Source organism: Callospermophilus lateralis, chromosome 18 (genome assembly GCF_048772815.1).
Source record: "Callospermophilus lateralis isolate mCalLat2 chromosome 18, mCalLat2.hap1, whole genome shotgun sequence".
Classification (NCBI taxonomy): Eukaryota; Metazoa; Chordata; class Mammalia; order Rodentia; family Sciuridae; genus Callospermophilus; species Callospermophilus lateralis.
The window spans coordinates 36,799,283-36,821,056 of NC_135322.1; the positions used below are offsets into that span (position 1 = coordinate 36,799,283).

The 21,774-nt window shown below is 39.6% G+C and overlaps 1 protein-coding gene across 2 annotated transcripts in view; it reads right to left on the reverse strand.

The window, feature by feature from the left end:
* Tox3 (TOX high mobility group box family member 3) overlaps window positions 1-21,774 on the reverse strand; it is a 103,355-nt gene that overhangs the window by 71,814 nt on the left and 9,767 nt on the right. The window lies entirely within an intron of this gene.

The window sequence follows — 21,774 nt, forward strand, 5'->3', positions numbered from 1 at the left end:
ACAAAGCTAATAAATGGCAATTGAAAAGTCAAACCTGGGGTTATCAAACTCCAAATCCATGCTCCTCCACTCTATCATATTGTCACTCAAATATACAAGTTTAACAAATTCCAAATCATTGAGGCCTAAATGGACACCTGTTGAATTAAACACTGCACTTCCTCCCTTGCATTTTGGGTATCACTTCAACCATGAATCAGGAGTCAGTGACTATACATCTAACTCATCATTGCAGGAACCATTTATGAAACAAGGGAAATGGGTGCATGTATTGTTTTCTCAATATGGTGGTAAATACTAAAAAAATGTTCCTGTGGGTTCAATAGAGGCAGCAACAGAAGGCTTGTGAAGACAGTGTGAGAAAGAGCATGTTGGAACAAGACCAGCAGATTGAGAATCTAAGGAGAGGTATTTATATGGGCGGTAGGATTTGGAGGAGGGGCTTTATAAAAGCACCCTTGAATCCAAGTTTCAGGGGGGCAGAGCTCTAATGTGTCATGCTTCCTCACATTATCTGATACTTATTAGGAAAGTTCTGAATGAATCAATAAAGCCAACCAAGTAACTGAAAAACGCAGCTATGAGTTTGTTACGAATATTTTAAGGGGAGAGGCCAGTCTGTGCCCTTGTCCTTGGTCCTGAATAACGGTGTCTGGTTAGCTGGAGTTTCCTAATCCTGTCCAAACTCCTATGAGTTTTTCTTCTTTCAAATAATCCGATTTTTTAATCTGGTTTTTTGAACTGTAGAACAAATTATACCATGACTTAATATATTGAGTTTGGATAGCTGACTTCTTGTACTTTTCAATAATTCTATCATGCTTGACATTTACAAATATTTTCCCTATCTTGCTTTGGGAAGTTGGGTATTTTGTGCTTCTCAACCTCCCCTGATGTTATGCTTTAGTTTAAAAATAACAGTCATTATCACTCAATTATTCAGTGATCAAGTGTAACACCAGGTGCAAACAAAAGTTCTGACAACACTAAAACATGCCCTTGTTAGGAGCTTTGCATTTATAGAGCTGAGTGATCATGTTACTCTCTAAACTTGAAGCCGGTAAACTTCAAGAAGAATCGCTTAAGCTGTTTAGCTTTGCCTTTTGACTTCCTTTGTGTTTTGGTATTGAGGATACCTGTAGAAAACACTGGCTTGATATTTTCTTCATTGTTTCCATCTGCATTAAGCAATAGCTAAAATGTTTAGTATAGTTACAATCTTCTGAACCACTGACTCCAAAATACCAATAGCACCATCACTTCGAGTTTTTCCCTCTTTTTTCTCATTTAAAAACTAATGTGAAAAAGATTTGTGTGTGTCAATCTGTAGACACACACACATTCACAGGCATAGAATTCAAACATGCACATACATGCATTTTAAAACAATAAGAGAACCTTCAAAGAATCTATCATATGCTTCAGAAGTGAAGGTGCATTTTGTAGTTCATGTGGTCTAAAGTCTGGGTATTGCAGATAACTTCAAAGGCAAAATAACTTCCAAATTTCACAGATACCCAACACAATGGTGGATATAATGCCTGGGAACATCAGCCAAATGTTAACATTAAGATGTTTTGTTTGTTCCCACCAGTGAATGTGCTAATCATGTTTTAGAGTTGTTTTATGATTTTTCTGCCGTATGTGATGATTTGCTAAGAGATGCTTTGATGTATGTGAAGTCCCTGCCTTTCCCAATGAGTGTATAAAACTGCTGCAAACCCTGGGCTTGGGGTCTCTCAGCATCATCAGTTGCTGTGTGTATTCGGAGGACTGAGCTAGCTCCCAATAAACACCTCTTTGCTGCTTAAAAAAAAAAAAAAAAAAAAAAAAGATGTTTTGTTTAAAAACCTTCTCATTTAATATTTTTATTCAATTTTCAAATTTCTCAAAATATAGTCCTGTAGCTCCAGCTAGCATTGCAACACAAATAATCATGTTTTCCCCATCCATAAATAGATATATAAATGAAAACTTGCAAAGGAATGGGAACTGACTTCACCACTGAAATGTATTTCTTTAAATCTTTAAATTCGACAACAATGAAGGAGAAAATTTGGGAGTAGAACCAAGTATACTTATTTCCTAAATACAAATAATCTAAGGCATTTAAAAATCTTTTTCATTGTAATTAATACAATTTTCTTTACTTAATCCCCAAATTTCTGATAATTCTACCAACAATGATGCAACATCACCAAAATGCAGTGAAAGATTTTTTTTTAAAAAAACTAAGTATGCATATACTTAACAATATGGGTAAACAAGAACATTCACATGCATATTGGTGCAACTTAATGGACTTATGAAGAATGCATATCATAAACATATCATCAGAGGGCAAGTCAGAGGTAGTAGACTGCCTGCAAAGCAGCTACAGGAAACTTTGTGCTGGTGGAAATGCTCTGTATTTATCACATACTTGTCAAAGCTTACCAAAATGCACACTTAAAATAGGCAAAATTTCTTGTGGTTTAGTTATATCTCAATATATCTGCCCATCCCCTGCAACAAAGAAAAAAAAAAAAAAACCTCTGATGTACCTCATTACCTAAGAATAATGTCTATGGAGTACCTACTGACCACATCATGAACACCCAAATATGAATCCCAACCCAACATCATACTTTAAAGTTTACACAACCAGTGATTCTCCTATAAATTTTCACACACACACACACACACACACACACACACGTGTGTGTGCACTCAATATGTTAGGCAGTACAAAACTCCAGTTAAGACCTTGAATGCAGGACAGAGAACAGATTTTCCACCCCTGCTATAACTATCACATACATGCTTGGTCTAATTTAGGTTAGAGTTGGGGGAGTTTGGCAGGGAGTGGGCTTACCTCACTTCCTCTGGAGACCACCAAAGGTTCCTTGGTTCCCAGACACCTCAGCCTGGCTTCACTTGACACTCATATTATTTTAACCAGGAAAGAAGGAGGTTACTATAAGAAGGAGGTTACTTCTCTATACTAGAAGAAATTAGGCAGAGATTTCCATACTGGAAGAAGAAGAATGCACTGGCAAGCCAAGATGGTTTTGTGCCAATATAGTCTCCTCTAGCCACACAGAAAGGTCCTTTTTCCATCCTGCCCCAAGGGTGTCTATAAATAGGGTGAAGGGAAAAGCACTAATAATGACAATTGTAACACAATTAAATAATGTATGGAGGATAAAATATTAGAGTCACAAGAGCTCTGAAAGAACAGATCATATGTATCATGCTGATAGAATCAGCATTGAAAACACTAACTATCCTCCAAGGTTCCATCCCACCAAGAAAATAAAAGACATGAGAAGTCTGCGACCTGATCAGATTCAACATCCTAAGACCACTGTGAAAGTATGTAGACAAACACTAAATTAAGACCAAAACAATATTTTTAAAAACATAAATTAGTTTAAGAGTATTGAGAACTTCTTTGTTTTAGTCTGTTTTGTAATCCTTCTCCCAAATCTCCAACCAAGAGAGACATGGATGTCTGTTTTCAAAAAATAAAAATAAAATAAAAGTTTTTCGCAAATGAGATAATGAATGTGCTTTCAAATTTATTTAATAAAAAGTAGGGCAAAGTTAAAAAAAAAAAAAAAAAAAAAAACAGGTGCCTCTACAGATGGAGTATGCTAAACACATGTAACACTTCTGATAATTTTGAGTCACCCTCCTCTTTGGAATTTAAAACATCCCAAAAAACCTACATTTTCAAACATTGCTAAATATTTGGAGTCTAAAAAGATGAGATTCGGTATTTTGCACAGTAACACATCTTCAAATATTTTAGGCTAGTTTTGAAGAACTGCAATTGATATCTTTTCCATATATACTTAACCTCCTACAGATTTATTTGATTCTCAATAATTACTATTCTCTGGTAAAAGGCATATGTTATTACAGTACACTGCGCTCCCACAAGCTGTCCATTCAGTGTATTTTAATAAATCTCTGCCAGAGCTGTATAAATTTGATCCTGTTTAAATTTAATAAGGATCAGAATATATCAAAGCACAAATACCCATGGGAGAAATAGATATTTTGCATAGTTATTGAATGGCCTATTCAGGGATACAATATGTAAGACCCAGACCATCAACCTTGAATTAAAAAGAGAGATTAATGTGTTCAAAGCCAGCTACTTGTTAAATAACATATGAAATTAGTATTTAATAAAACATCTTCTCTATATTGCTGCTAATGGTATCAGTCCTAATACAGCTTTAATATCAATAGTCTCATACAGAATTCTAATATTTACCAGAATTGTAAGCAACATGTTTCTTAAATATCTACATTTATTTTGATAAAATGCAATACTTTATAGGACCAAAATGAAGACTATCTCATAGAAATTATGAATTGGGAGCCTAATGTTCATCTGAATAGAATAAATACACAGAGCAACTACTTCGCTTGATATATTGCTCACAGAACACAAACATGAGGATTCATGAACTGCTTTCTCAAACATCCTCTCCTCTGGCAGGATATGTTTCTGATTTTGAATCTGATTTTAATGATCATTAATAGTCTATGGTTGGGAAAAATCATCTTAATTTTTTTTCCTACCAGAATTTACATGTGCATGAAAACACAAAGGACAATGACTGATGAATTTCGATTTAGAAGCTGGAAGAAGGGACAGAAGGGCAAAATGTCAGTCATCAGAAAATCCTTCCTCCTAGTGAGCAGGAATTAGAGGGCAACTATTGCCACGAAGATCAAAGAGGACCAGCATCACTCAAGTTATGTAAAACCAAACTTCTTGAGCACTCAGTGTCCTGGACAGATGGATGGGCCAAATTGTCTTCTGTTATCTACAAATATTTTGGAGGCTGCAAATTGTTTAAAGCTTGTGAAACCTACATTAGCTCATGATGTTACATTCAAATTGACGCCTCGTTATTCCCAACCACTTTCATCTTATTTAAGCTAGAAATGTAAAGGGCTAGTTCATTCATCAAACTGATAAAATACACTGTCATTTGCCCACCAAGATGCATTAGCCAGCCTTACCAAAGGATTAAGTCTTACTATCAGATAGGCAGTTGTAACAAAGCTCTCACCAGCGCGCCTGGCTCCCTGAGTGAGGCTGCCCCCAGTCCCCAAACTAAATCTTCTATGAGCATCTCTACCATCTCTGTCTCTTCTGTTGCTCTGCTGGAGATGGGGATGGGAAGTGAATCCTAGCTGAGAAAAAATGAAAGGGACATGATATTTGGACAACTAGCCATTTTTCACACTGAGAAGATTGTCTTAGGACTCAGACATGACTTCTTAACAAAAGTGGTAAAACAGTCATTGGCACAAATACAATACACCAATGAGCAATGGAAACTGGACCCTGGATGGAGACATCCCATGCCTCATATGCAATAAAAATACATAAAAGGTAGAGCCATAATTACCGCAATAAAAATAAATCCTGGAAAACTAGTTCTTGATTGAATGTCTTTGGTTTTCCAACAAAACAGAGCAATGTACTACATTATCATTTTTTTCTGAGAAACTTTGATTTTAAAAAAACTAGGCTTGGCAGCAGGGCTAGCACCTTATCATATGTAAAATATAGTACATTGCCCCCTAAATACAGATGCAACCATTACCAGGGGCTTAATGCAAGCAAAAGCTGAAAAATCCTATTAGATGTTATGTTTGTTCTGCTCACATTAATATACTCATCTCAAATAACAGCTCTTGCTTCTAAATCAGTGTCTGCCAATTTCAGTTATTTATATACCACCTGCACAGATTTGGTCATTTAAAGTACATCCACACTCCTTATCCAAAATCTTGGGGATGGAAATGTTTTGCATTTAAGAGTTTTTAAGATTTAAAAAAGTAATACAGAGCCCACCTATTGAACAATACCCCTGGCAGATTATCTCTGCAGCAAAATTGTCTGAATATTCACACAAAGGGAGATATGGCCTAACATGACTTCAGGTGAGGTTTGCTACAAATACGTTGTAAACTTACTCCAAAAAGAAAAAAAAAAAAAAAAAAAACTCTGTCAAAGTATTTAGAATATTGGAATTATGGATAAAGTTCTGTCAACATTTCTCTTCAATTCAGCCATTTGAATAAACATAAGTGTATATTTTCATTAATGAAAGAAAAGTATACATTAAAAGTAGAAAACTAGTATTTCTTGCTACAAATAGAACATAACTATCAAGAGAAATACAGTCAGAGTAAAATGATCTATTTCATTCTAGCAAACTTCTAGCTACAGGAGGGTCTGTAACTGAGTCCTGCAGATTCTCCCCCAACCTCTATCCCTCTGTCTCTCAATCTCTCTGTTAAAAAGGGAGATTAGTGAGTATTGTTAAAGACATATTGGCACCAAACTTGAGATTCTTCTCACTGATGCACTAAGAGACTGAACGAGAAATGGAATGAAAATGCTTTCTATGTAATTCAATATGGTTGGAAAATACATCTTTGGAGCTAAAAATCAAACCACATCCAACCACTGGTAGAAGCCAGCACCACCTAGGTTCCCCAAGTTCTTCACAAGCTCATCCCAGCCCTGCTTTCTCTGCCAGATATTCGAAAACACACAGAGGTCTTCAGTATTCATCTGAGAAAAAAACAAAACAAAACAAAAAAAAAACCAAAAAACTATAGGACCACAGGGGTGCAGGAAGTGCTTCATTTTATGTAAAAACTCTCTTTATGCCTCTGTGGTTTGTCCCTGCCAAAACTCATGTTGGAATCTGATTGTCAACATAAAGGTGTTGGGAGGTAGGGTCTCTGAGAGGGGACTAGGTCATGGGCGCTCTTGTGAATAGATTAATGTCTTTCTTGAGAGATGCAGTTAGCTCTCTTCAAGAGTGCATTTGTTCTCACAGGAATAGATTAGTTCTTGCAAAAAAGCAGGTTGTTATAAAGTGAGCCTGGCACCTCTCACTCTCATGCTTTTCTTCCACACAAACTCGCCTCCCTTCTACATTCCACCATGAGCTGAAGTCAGCATGTGGCCCTTGCTAGAAGCAGTTGCTAAATCTAGCCACCAGAACCACAAGCCAAAATAAATCTCTTTTCTTTATAAATGACCCAGTATCAGGTATTCTGTTATAGCAACGGAAAATGGACTAAGGCAACGCCCATTAATGCTTTGCCTTTGTCTATGGCTACCTGTGCCCAGGACAATGTTATCCACAGAATATGCAGGTATGACCATAGAGATCAACTGTGAATACACAACTCTGGTGGATACAAGTGGCATTTCTCCAGGGATCCCTGGTCCCTTCAGAAGTTTGGGGATGGTTCCCAGCAGTGGTACTCAAATTGCAATTTAGAACAGCAAAATCAACATCACCTGGAACTTACGAGAAATGCAAAAATCTTGGGTCCCACCCAGAACTACTAAAACTCGGAATGTGGGGCCCAGCAACGTGAGGTTTAATAATCCCCCTGGGTAATTCTGATACACACTGAAGTTTGAGAAGCCTGGTACACAATCTCTGGAACCAGCCTGCTATGTTTGAATCAAAGACCTATTTTCTAGTCTATGACTTGGGACAATTTATTTCATCTTAGTTGCCTCAATTTCCTCACGTGTTAATTGAGATATTCATAGTACTTACTTTCTAGACTTGTCGAGTTTGAAATTAAGAGTTCCTGGAAATACTCCCTAAATATTAATAGTATGCTATGTAAGCTACCCAAAACCTATTATTAAAGCTACTAATGATATTTCTTTTTTCCAAAGAATACAAATGTTCAATAGCTACATTCTTCTTTCAGTGCTCAAAATCCAGGACCATAGGCCTTGTCTCCTAATGAATTAGAAAGCCTGAGTCAAATTCAGCAGAGGTAGCCAAAAGGCAGCCCACAGACCATAGGTAATACTTAGACAGTTTCAAATCAGTGCTAGCATTTAAGAAATTAAAAATATCATAGAAATCCAAATTTCTGTTTTCCCTTGAAAAATTAGGAGTTCAGAGAAAACTGGCCTACAATTCCCTAGAGCTGGTCAGTGTAGTAGAGCTACATCAGATACCTCCTTCAGGTGGTTCTCCTGTAAGCATGACCCTCAGATCTAGACACAGGCACGTCACCTGCAGCCAGATAGCATCCTTCTGACACCTATGACACCTGTCTGTGATCCCTGTACTCCTATAATCCCTAAGGGCTTCAAGTATGTTCTCTGTGCCAGGGGGACCAGTCATCCCAGTTTGCTAGAATGTAGATTTTTGGTGCTGAAACCAGGAGAGTCCCAGGTAACCTGCAACAAGCTGGTCCTGCCTTCTGTGCAGATGGCTCCATATCCACAATCCAGTACCTCCTGACAGTGTCATCTCTGTTTACAGCTACCAGAGGGCACATTCCCTTTGCAAATCCAACTTTGGCCTTAAAACACACTTTTATTCATTCATTAAGATCCACTTCATTCATACATGCAGGGCACAAATACTTCTTGAATGTCTCTTCTATAGCAGGCACAGTCTTTGGCTCTAGGGATAAAAACAAGGATCAAAACAGACCCCCCCAAAAAAAATTAAAAATTAAAATTCCCTGCCCTTGTGAGGTCATGTTCTATCATGGGGGAGACAGGCAATAAATGGAATGGAACACTACACTTGGTGATACTAAGTGCTTAGAGAAGCGCGAAGACAGAGTATCAGGGAAAGGATAAAGAAGACACACTTGGAGAAGGGTGGTCTTGAAGGCATCTCTGATAAAAAGATGCTGAAGGAAAGACCTGAAGAAGATAAGAGAAGTCACAAGAAATATCGGGGGGAAAAATGGGATCTGGGGCAAAGGGAAAGAAACCCAAGGCCTGGGTCAGAGTGTGCTTGGAGTTTCCAAGTAACAAGGGGGAAGTAGGTACATGGCAAGAGCTAAGCCAGGCCTAGATGAGGTCAAGGAGATAATGTGGCCACCGTGGCTTTCCCTCTTATTGAACAGGACCTTGTTCACTTATTTTTCTAAAGTAAATATCAGCATCTCATTGTTTTTACTTTTCATGCAAAGTAGGTTAGTTCCAGGAAACCAGAACCACATTTATCATCACTGGATCCCTTTACAGCAAAGATTGACAGAATCAAACAGTGAAAAGAAAAACCTCAGTTTATCTACAGAGATGTATATGCTGCAGGCTACTATTTGATTTCCACTGGAATATTTGTGTTTATGAACACATTCTGATAAATGGTACTTTTTTTTTTTCAGTTCATGAAATTTTCAACATAAAAGAACCCTGAATTCCTATTTTGAAATCCACTGCACCATTTTTATTCTGCCTGTATTTTAATATAGCATCAATATTTAACTACTCATTAAATGAAGTGTGACTTTTATAGTGAAAATGTCAGTCTTTGCAGTTCATTAAATTCATTTAAAGTATAGCTGCTTGATATTTTTTTTTTCCTGGAAGAATAAAAGGACTATGAATTGAAAGCATAAACTTTAAATTTAAGCATGTGTTTTCTTCAAAATTAACATTCAGGATCTGTAACATCATTCATAAGATCGAGAGACTGTTTGCATTTTCCTGCATTTACTTAGTGACTGTCGTCTTTTATAGAGTACAGAGCTGTTTATCACAGTTGGATATGACCAGTGGAATGTCACTGTGGACATTAAGATGTCATAAGCTATTATGAATCTCTGGAATTCTGCATGTAGTATTAAAAAAACATTATCTTGAACTATGGCATCAGAAAAAAATAAACCCTGGAAGATGTGAAATTTAATAACTCGCTGAATCCAATAGGGCCTAAAAGTGGTCTATTTCAGTTTTAAAAAATAATTCTGATAAGACATTAGAGACTGCCTGAAAGAAATGGATATATTAAAAATGGAATTTGAGAAAATGCATTCAAATGAATTTTTTAGATGTTTGCAATTCTTTCTTCCCAAAATTACTATGATTTACATGTGTGGAGCAGTAAATGCAAATGATTTCCAATCACCAGGGGTACGTGTACACAATTACAAAGTCTCTTAATGAGAATTGGGAAGATTTGGGCATTCACTGAACAAGACATAAAAGGAAATGAACACATCCATGTCCTCCTTCCCGCAGAGGGCTGAGAAGGACTCACTCTTGTTCCAAGCACGTAGCCATTCCTCCTTCTTTGCCTTAACCCAGTCTGTCCTTCACCCTAGCTCCAGCCACCTTCCAAAAGAGGAAAATCTGAGCAACACGCTGAAGGACACCGGAGCTTTATCTCTTTTTTAGAAGATAAGACCTCACTTCTGCATCATGGCAGGCAAAAGCTGAGCTCAGCCCTCCTCTCTGTGTCTCCTGAGAAGCCCCATTTGCTATCTTTTCTTGAGTCCTGATGCTGGTTCCTTTTCCTGGCACACTCACCCCGATTTTTCTTATTCAGTGACAGTAAAAATTCCCAGAAAGTGTCCTCAGCTGGAGCAATAATTAAAAAGAAAAAATTCTACTTTATTCTATTTTCATTTTAAAATATAACAGGTAAGACATCTGAAGAGTGGTTGGGGAGAATACTCATTTTATTCATTAAAATCATAAATCTGGCAGGGCATGGTAATTGATCTATTCCTATATCCCAGTTACTTGGGAGGCTGAGGCAAGAGGATGGCAAGTTTGAGGCTAGCCTGGGCACCATTTCTGGAGGGAAAAAAAAAGGCTGGGGATGTAGCTACCAAGTGGTAGAGCACTTGCCTAGTCCTGGGTTCAATCCCCACTAGTGTAAATAAGTAAATAAATGTTTTCAGGACCTGATAATTCTAGTTCATCACATTGCACCTAATCAGGCACAGTGAATAAAATGACTTGAGATTCTTTCTGATGAACACAAAAGTGGATGATGACTTTGGGGGCAGATGGTTATCCATGTTCCTTTAGAAGGTAAAGATCTACTTAGTTTGTGAAGATTTTTCTGTTTTCTTCCTTTTTCCCTTCCTTGATCTTTTTTTTTTTTTTTTCCCTAAAACTTTCCTACTAGAAAGGAAATAAAAGAAAACTTATCTGGAGTCCACAGTACCTACCTATTATTTAGATAATAAAATAATACAATCATAATTCTACTACAGGCACCTGACCACCTGCTAAAAGGTGTGCATTCTACCATCGGTAACTTCGCCTGCTGCACGGGGGGGGGGGGGGGGGGGGGGCGGGGGGGGCACACACGAACTTCCTATGAATGGCTACTAAATTTGCAAATTTGTCTCACTGCATTAGAGGCAAGAAATACCAAGGCAATAACTTAAGAGAGGGGCTCTTCTTACACCGCTGCTCTTCTGTGCCATTTTGAAGCCCACAGGAGCACTGTCTCATGCATGCACACTCCCTCCAACATTTTCTAATATTTTTATATTTTGCCCACTTCCTCCATTCCCTGTAATAGGTGATGGCAATAATACTTTACTAGAAATCTGCCTAGTGAACCCAAAAGGAAGAGGAATTGAAACAAAAAGAAAATACAATACACTCCCTTGAAAGATGCCTACAATTATTTGTTCCTGTTTTTAAATAGTACTTATAATGGTATGCGCATGATGAACTCAATGGATTTTTTTTAAAATATATATCTTTCATAATTGGTTGTTCAGGAACTGCCCACATTGTCCAAAGTGGCTATTTTTTCTAAGAATTCCCCACTGCCTCTAAGACATCCTTCAACATTCCCACTGGCTTAAGTAATTTCATACTTTTCTGCCTAAATCTGTAGTTCTCTGAGTTTAATTACCCCAGAACAATTTGGCCATCAATAACTAACTAAAGGAGGATGGCATTTTCCCCCCATAAATCTATTCATCAAGATTCGACCAGGCCTGGAATGTCCAGGGAAAGCTTCAATAATCAGGGTAGAAATGAGTTGCAGAAACTCAAAGAGAACAGAAGAGCCAAGGCAGGAGATTAGGAAGCCAGGAGATGAGGGTGCACTGAATCAAACATTCTTAAGCAGACTTACATACATAATGAATTGGTCAATTCTGTCCAATGTTTCTGAAAGAGATTACCCTTCCAACAAGCCAAATGAGTGTTCAAGGATGGTAGCTCAGATGGATTCCTGAACAAAATAAGTGTTAATCACTTTATCTCCCGGATCTTTTTTTTTTTTTTTTTTTTTTTTTTTTAAGAAGAGGAGCAACTTTTCATTTCTATAAAGCCTTGAAATCATTGGCTGGCAGGGCATGGGGGTGTGGGGGAGGGTTGTTTAGAGGATACAGACAATGAGGTCCCTGAAAAGGGGGATTTCCTGACAATAAAACCCTGATCAGAGCCAGAGAGAGACACTGTCCCCTTTCCTCCGGGAATTCCAGGCGCAGTCGACAGACAGAGAGGGTCACAGTGCCAACTGCAGGGAGGGGAGGAATCTACCAGGTAGGCTTTGCAATTAACTTCTGGGGAAACACTGGACCCCCACAATGCGTTTTCTTGGGATGTGTTCTTTTAAAGGTTTTGCTGTGGGCTTAAGACAACCTGCCAATTGTTCCCAAACTATGTAATCAGCTTATGAAATTTATAAGTAAAGAACCCTAAATATTAGCATAAAATCTTGCAACTAGTTATGTACTGAGGTTTACCTGCATGCTAGGCACAGTCCTGGGGATTGGGGACATGGCAGCAAATGAGGCAGATATAGTCACCGTCCCCTGGAAGTCAAAGTGTGAAGGGGCCAAACTGCCTGTTAAATTTCAGGGCCCTTGGGGCTTTAGTTGTGGCTCAGTGGCAGAGCACTTACCTAGCATGTGTGTGGCACTGGGTTCGAATCTCAGCACCGCATATAAATAAATGAATAAAATAAAGGTCCATCAACATCTAAAAATATTTTTTTAAAAATATTTCAGTGCCCTCCAAACCATAGCACATAATCATAGCAGCCACTTTGTGACTATTTAAGGAATGAATGACATCGGAGGTTGGGGTTCATGTGACTTACTTCAATAAATAATTTAAATTGTATTATATTTAGCTAAGTGCCCTTTGTAACAAAGGAATAACTCATCACGGTTAACAAATACACCGGAAACCACCAAACACATAAATCCATCATCTTGAGTGTATAGCCCTGATGTCAGAAGAAATAGGACAAGAAATCCAAATCCTGGTCATCTAAGCCCTATTTTTATTCTAATATAATCAATACATAGAACCAGTCATTGTTGGTGTTGTAAAAATTCATCCCAAATGGCTTTGTGAGTTAGTTCAAGAACCCAGGGACATAGGTGAACCCTAATTGAGTCAGTTGATGAACAACTATTTCCTCTAATGAATAAAGACCTGCTCTTTTTGGACCAGTGTGTATCATACAGCTCTGTAAATTTAAATAAATAAATAAATAACCCAAGAGATTCCTAAACAGAAAAGAGCAAGAAGAAAAAAGAAAACATTTGGCAGGTGCCAAGGCACGTGTGGATTATTTTAACTGGTCTAAGAACCTCTTTCCTTGGTGATCATCTACTCCCTAGAATGAACACTGGCTTTCTTTGCTATTCTGGGGAACACAGTGATGGAGGCTCCTTTTAGCATCTTTAAGCCCTAGAGAAATAGCTGCCCTATATTTAGTTAAGTGCCCTTTGTAACAAAGGAATAACTCATCGCGGTTAGCCCTTTCTAAATGACAAAATCAGAAAATTTTCCAAAATATTCCTCTAGCAAGGTGGTTCTCAACCAGAGGACATCTGGCAATGTCTATAGAGACATTTTTGGTTGTCATAGTGGTGATGCTGTGGCATCGAGTGGGTACAGGCCAGGGATGCTGCTGAACATCCATGCACAGGACAGCCTACCACAACCAACAATTATTTGTCCCTAAATGTCAACAATGTCAAGGGTGAAAAACCCTGCTCAAGTCATACATTAAACAAAGAACAGAGTTTCACCTATCAGTGCTCAAGGTGAAAGTCCTCCAAATTCAGTCCTTCAAGTTCTAGTAAAATATTGGGGTATTCTAAGGCAAGATGATTTTCCCATAGTCTGTGAACAGCCATCTATCCATATATTAAGAAACTGACCTAATCTTAGGATGACAATTAGTATACTGGAATAATATTAGTGCTAATAGCTAACATCACTGAAATGCTTACTTGGCGGAGTTAATGTCAATATTTACAGAAACTCTATGCTGGAAATACTATTATAATTCTGAAGAAGGTAAGCTTGTTTATTATACACAATAAGCCCGTGGAGTAGGTATATCAATAATCTGTAGGCAGTAAGTGCTATGAGGCACGACTTGATCTGTTTTGTTCAGTCTTGTCTCTCCAGCACCGCAGAGCAAAATCTAAGACGCTAAGAGGCTCCAGAACATGCTAGAGATCACAGAGCCACTAAGTGGTAGAACCCTGGTCCCAAGGCCTCTGCTTCACACCCTGTCAGCCTGCCAAATGCTCAATATTTGGAGTCATTGAAACGCATTGGATCACCCAGGCCTAACCTTAGATAAGCAGAACCAACAACAAGCTAAGGAGGAATGAGTTAGGCTGCTTTACAAAATTACTGAAGTTTTCCAATATTCAGAAAGCTAATGAAACAAAACAATGGCAAGTACATTTACATTGTCATGAGTCACTTTACTGCAATCTAAGAGGGTGGCTGGTTTCATAAGAGATTAAAGCTGCTTGTCTCAATTTGAGCAGGGCTCATACAGCACCAGTCTTCCTGAAGACAAGATGGCAGCACTTCCTGAATGGACAAACTCTTTGGGTGAGTTATGAAACTCTTTCGGACCACTAGGGAGCCAACTCATGTTTCATGGAATTTATGTGTGGACCCCTGATGTCAGGATCATCTTAGCACAGTCTTCAGGTAAATTAAAATGGAGGCTAATTATGTCATGAAATTTACTTTCGAGAACTAATAGTTCTTGACTGGCAAGAGTTCAAACATCAACTTAAAAGACTTGGAGAAAGCACCAACTTCCCTATTTTTACCATTTTAATAGATTCTATAATTTTGGAGGGAAATGTAAGAAACAACTTCCAGCAAGTGCTATAAATTGAGAATTGTTTCCTACTTATAAAAAAAAGACTAGAAGAGGAAGGGATAAGAGTTTGTTTTTCAGTTTTACAATATTGACACAGTAGACTAAGTTCTTTTTTTTAATGTGAAAATTTCCCTTTTAGAAAGATATAAGTATCCTTGACATTACACAAACATATTCATTATAGTCATAAGTACTTCAAGTATTTATTCATAGCCTATCTCCACAGAAGGATTGAGGTGACTTTTAAAAGCATATTTATTTTTTTTAAAAAGAGGGGTAGATAATGCAAGAATCAAGGCAAAGAGAATGTAAAATAAAGAAAATAATGAAATCTAGATGACCCACAAAGAGGAGTGCATATCCTACCATCCTGGACAGCTACTAAATGGGTTTCATGTTGGAATCCAATTTCTTGGCAGCCAATGCAAAGGAAGAAATGAGAATGACAAGACTAATAATACCCACAAGATAAGACGAAGTGGATTCTTTTCAGATCTTCCCGTTACAGTCTTCTAAGAAGATTCTGGGGAAAATCATCCTAAAAAAAGGACATCTTGAGATGAGATGGGCTACCTTCTAAGCACAACAAACAAACATGAAGCGGCGACTCGGGATTCCTCCAGATGCCAAGTGGGTTCTGCTGGGTGTGTCATTCAATAAAGGAAAGAGATCCTGCAAAAGCAACTGTAGAGCAGGGTGTACAAGATGTCACCAGGAGCATTCAGCTCTCGGTCTGGCAGCACCTTCTCATTAAATTAGGTTATCCGGCTGGATGGGTGTTGTGCATCTTCTTCAGGCCATTCACCAGAAATACATTCTTTCTTGCAACCGATTTTTAAAATGCAAGACGGGCAGCAGAAACTTCAAGATCATTATTTCCATTATTTCTGACAAAAAATTCTGTGTCAACAATTATGGATGATGGCAAAATTTATCATCAGCAAATAAATTTCCCAGAAAGATGAATGCTAATGTATGGGTCGTGCTACAATGGTGCATTTTGCTTAGTGACTATCATCAAGCAAAGAGATGTTATCTGTTGTCAGATGGATCCATTAAGGTTAAATTGGCCTTGTGTTTAAAATCATAACCTATTTTGCCTCTTTACAACTGGATGCGGGATTTTGTCCCTCTTCCTTATAGAAGATTCTTCTAGATCCCTCCCACTCCTTACTTTTATTAGCCCAGTAGAATTCCTTCAACTTGACTTGGTTTTCCTTTACTTGGTTTCTACCTGAATAATCCACAAATCCCACCTTTGCAAGCAAGCATGCAGGCTTGAGAAACATGGAAGAAGGGAAATGCAAATTTGCCACCTGCCATCTTGCACCTGCTTCAAAATGCATTTTCAAAGTGTCTAAACTATGATGAAAGCTATATAGTCCTGACTTCAATGATCAAAGCTATATAGTCCTGACTCCAATGTTTTCTAGGAATCTAGGACTTAGACAAGCCATAAAAAAAAGGAAGTCTTAACAAATGATTTATTCCTTTGACAATTAGAAACCTGTTATGACAAAATCAGGATTAGAGAAAATATTTTAAAAATTATTAATGCAGCCAGCCCAACACAGTGGAGCTAGCGCATGCCTGGAATCCCAGTAACTCAGGAGGCTGAGGCAGGAGGATCGCAAGTTCCAGTCCAGCCTCATCAACTCTATGAGACCCTGTCTGAAAAAAAAAAAGGACTGGCAATGTAGCTTAGTGGTAGAGTACCATTGGGTTTAATCCCCAGTACTGCAAAATAATAATAATAATAATAATAATAATAATAATAATAATAATAATAATGTAGATAGAGCAAGGATATTATGCCAAGAAAAGCTATTTGTTATGAACAATAAACCTTGGAAGCAGAAGGGAAAAAAAACTATTTGTAATTAATATTTTCAAAAAACAATGAGTATGTTTAAGGACAGATACAAAAAAAAAATAAAGGTAGGAGAGTGACAGCAGAAGATAAGAAGCGTACGATAGATGGGAGAGATCTGGAAGAGTCTTACGCAAACCCTAGTTTGTGGCGCTGATCTATATGGCCATCAACTGTGACAGAGAGCAGAACTCAAGCATTTAAGAAAATTCGCCAGATGTTCGCTAAGGAATTTTGTTTTTGCTTAATGTGGCAAGTTTGACACCCGATATGAAGGGTCTGCTGCGTCGAGCTGAAGACACGGCAACTTACCTGGTGGGCCAGGGCTCCCGAGATCTGTTGTGCATAGTAGTGGTAAATAAATAAAACTTTTTAAAATTTAAATAGTTGTACATTTATTTTACAGGTGATTTTCGTACACTGAAGCAATTCAGGGCTGCCATATGCAATAGGAATATAAATTTGAAAGTGGATCAATATGAAAAAAATGTAAATAAATAATACTAATGATAGGAAGAGAGGGTGAAAACGAAGGTGGCAGGTCTGAGAAGGCTCTGCAACAAACAACGATGAGCCGTGGAGATGATTGTAGGAGGAGAACCAAAAGTGGAAGCTGGATGCAACTGGAGTCGAGAAAAACTCGAAGAGTAGAGAAAGGCAGTGAGGAACCAGAGCCTGGACGAGAGTCGTGGCAGCAGGAACAAGGCAGAAAAGAGAGCATTTGAAGGGAAAATGAGGAAGACATGAAGACTCCCTGCTCCCAGGAAACAAAAGAAGCCAAGAAAACGGTATTAATTTTAAGATTCTGCACATGTAATTGAGGGTGGCATCTGTAAACCTGAAGGGGAGTCTGGGGTGGGAGGCATGTGGGTTGACATATGGCTTATGCTGGATTTGAACTGAAGACAGTCCCAGCAGTGGGGGCGGCCTGTAGAGGTGCTGTGCAGGAGAAATGTAAGAGATGAGGATTTCTGAGGCCCTGGGACCTCAAAAATTGGAAAAGGACCACCATGCTCCCTGCCTTTCTGTAGCCATGCCCTGATGTAAGGTAATTTGGCTTCTCCTTCCAACACAAAATAGAAGGAGTTTCCTCTCCCCTTGAATCTGGGCTGGCCTGGTGGCTTGCTTTGGCCAAGAGAATGTGGTAGAAGGAAAAGGATGACATTTCTGAGTCTCTAAGATCCAAGGCCCTGGATACATCCACACCCTCTCAAAATGCTACCACCACCAGGAGAACACGCCCAGGACAGAGTGCTGGAGGTGAGGCTGGAAAAATGAAGGCCCCTGACAGCCAGCAGCCCCCAGCAGCCTCCACCCTCCTGGCCACCCTGTAGCTGACTGCACACACCCAGAGAGTCCAGAGGAGAATCACGGGCCTACTGCATGCTGCCCGAAACTGCTGACTTGCACAATTGTAAGCAAAATGTTTTAAGTCACAAAATTTAGAGGTGATTTATTACACGGCCATGGACAACTACGACAAACACCAGAAAGGGAATGGCTAAAGGCACAAAACAAATAAAAAATGAAAAAAAGGGAGCACGGGGGGGGGGGGGGGGAGCAGAGGTAAAAAGAGCAAGAGGGTCAAGCTCTAGAAGGAGACCTCCAGTCCCTGGGAACAAGAGGGAATGCTGCGGAGAAGATGGCACAGCAAAAGCCACCAGAAGCATGCAGATGGACCACGTTAGGGAACCAAGACCATGGGCACAGGGGGCCACATAGGGACCAGTTAGGAGCAGGAAATTTCAGAGTCATCAGAAAAGGAGAACCCCAGGGCTGAGAACAGTACCTGGCCTAGTACAGGCACTCCACGTTCCTGCAAGAGTGAGTGAGGTTGGTGTGGCAAGGAGCTAGGAGACAGTTCCAGCAACACTAGGAGGAAGAGAAGGGGTCCATAGGGTGTAAAGGGGGCCTGGGTGGGAAAGACACAGGACCCCCAGTGAACATCAGAGAGACCGTGTAAAAGAGGGGTTCAGAGAGGTCAGCAAGTGTCAGCCCGGATGGTGCTTTCTTTAGGACTCTATTTCTACATATGTGGCCTGATCAGCTCCCTGAGGACCTGTTAGTAATCCCCACTCTCAGGCTCCCTACTATGTGCATGTTACCTACTATGTGCATGTTTTCCAGGTCCTCGGGTGATTGGCAAACACACTGGAGTTTGAGAAGCACTCTGCGCTAGGAGGTAAGGGACACTGGAAGGGAAGGGAACGCCTTTCAGGACATCTGGAAAAAGCCATTCTGTTCTGAATTCCTTCTCAAGGCCAGATAAAATCAAAGACCAAGTCTCAGTTTAGTGCTAACACATCTTCAGCGCCTCCTAACACTTGCAAATCTCCCCTTTCAACAAACACAGAGCAGAGCCTTGGGCAAGCAAGGTCTCCAGTGAGATTTCAAAAACTCTGTTTACTCCCCTGTGTTTATCTTTAGGATTTTTTTTTTTTCCCCTGTACGTGAAAAGCCATGGGATTTTCCATTTGTGGTAGTCTTAATTTTGCATTCATTTAAGGGGAAAACTGAAATAAATGAACATTTTATGAGAACAGAGTGAAAAAAGTGCAAAAATTGGGACAGGTGAGGTAGCATTCTGGGGGCAAAAATCTATAGTGGAGGTCAGAAAACAGCAGACAGGAACTTTTTTTTTTTTATATATACTGAGGGTTGAATCCAGGGGTGCTTTCCCACTCTGCTACATCCCCAGCCCTTGTTATTTTGAGATAGGTTCTCACTAAATTGCTGAGACTGGCCTCAAACTTACAATCCTCCTGCCTCAGCCTCCTGAGTTGCTGGAATCACAGACAGAAACCACTGTACCAGTTAAGCAACAGGAACATTGAAAAGTAGAAAGGCACAAGCCAGGAGAGGTGGGTACTGACGGCAGAACCAAGAACATGGGAGAGTCAGGAAGGAATAGACAACATTGTTGGAAGGATTTATTCCAAAGAGTAGAGCTGTCCTTCCCGTGGGTCTGGACAAAAGAGATCTGTACAAGGGAGAATGACCAATGAGATTCATGGCAGATAATATCAAATTCCTCCAGAGCTCCACTGAGCAACAAGGGGAGGGCTGGTTGACCTGGGATGTGAAGACAGTGGGACTTGAACTAGCCATTGTGGAGAATGCCCAAGATAATAAACGAAGAAACCAGGGCAGCCAGGGCCCAGGGCAGACAGCACCAAGTTCAGCTGCCCTCAAGTGGAGAACCAAGAATTTCCCTGAAGGCTACAAAATACAGAGCAAGAGGAAGGCAGTGAGAGGAGGTTGGGTAGAGGCCAGGGCAGCCTTCTTCTCATAGTGAAGGCTGCAGAAAGAATCAAGGGCTAACCGAAAGGGCCAGTAAACTGTGTGAGGCAAAGGGACATAGGGGACTGGGGGTTCTGTAGTGAAGAAGATTCTCTCAATGGACATGTGGACGTGAGGAGTCAGGGGTAAATTGGGTTTGATCAAAATTTTTCAAAATAAATATCTAATTTAAAAAAAAAAAAAAAAAATCGCTCAAACTTTGTCCCCAGTAGTTAAGACTTGAGAAACAGCGCTATAAAAATTCAAGATGAGTTTTGAAAAGAAGAGAAATGTGGGCCTCAAATATAGGTATTCAATTAAAATTAGGGCATAATGATTTGCAGTTTCTACAAAGAACCTAAATCACTGGGTATTTTAAGCGTGCCCAAAATAAAATCCCAAAACTGAAGAAAGGACTAAAAAGATATCAGACTTATGACAGTGTATCTTTCTCACCAAAGAAGGATTTTTCCAAGAAGCAAATTGAAACTGAAAAACATTAAACTTTAGGGGAAAAATAGACCACTGCTGTTTGTACACAAAAATCACAGACTTGTAGATACCCAGGAAGGGTCCATTCCTATCACTCACTCCTTCCACAGTAATGGCGTATGTAACTGGGCACATGGCCAGGGGCACCACAGACTGCATTTCTTGGGAGCTCAGCAGTCACAGATGTGGCTCTGTGACTCACTCTGGCCAGTGAGATATTAGCAAAGTATCATGTGGCACCTTCTAGAACCTTCCATTTAACTTAGACCACCTCCCTCCTTTTTGCTGGCTGGACCACAAACAACTGGAGCCCAGTCCTGAACCATTAGGACAACAATCACAAGGTAGCTAGCAGCAGTGTGGGCCCCCAATCCCTCAGGGACCCTCCTAGCAGCTCTGGATCACTTCCCTCTAGGCTTGGTTAGGGAAAAGAGAAACCAACGTCTACATCATTGAGGCCATTGCTATTCCAGTCTGGTTTTTTTTGCCTCCCTTTCCTTGACTATTTCTTCACCAACCCAAATACTTGGATTAAACTCAGTCACTTTGCTCGTTTCTCTCCTGTTCTTCTCTCACTCCCCTTCAGGCAAGACCTACCCTGAAGCCATCTTCACACCCATTACTCTATTCCTGCCACCAACACATGAAATACTGATACGAAAATTAAAAATAAAATTCTAACTTAAAAGCCTTGAAAATGGACCCTGAAAAGTGGGACAAGTGACTTTTCACAACTCCTTTCCCATGCATTGCCTAGAGGTGTCTGACACATGGTTAGGTCCCACACGTTGATGCAAAGATCTTCTGCTCCATGATGTTTTTATTCATCTCCTTTTCACTCTTCATCATGTTTTCTTCTGTGTACCCAGCACTGCCCTGGATATTTGTGCCTTGGTCATTAAAGTAGACCCAGTCCCACCCTCATGAAGTATATGCTCCAGTGCAAAGAGATAAAGCAGAAGCACATAAATGAACAAATAAAATATTGAGTTGGGGACACATGCCATGAATAAAATGATGTGGGTAGAGAAGTAGTAACTGGAGGGAGGGGGAAAGGATATTGTAGATACTGAAATATTTTTAAATGGTGAGGCCAAACTGGAAGGAGACATTTGGCTGAGACCTTACTGCTGAGGAGCCACCAGCCAAGTAAAGATCTTGGGAGAAAAGGATTCAGACAGGGTGACCAGCAAGTGCAAAACAACTGGA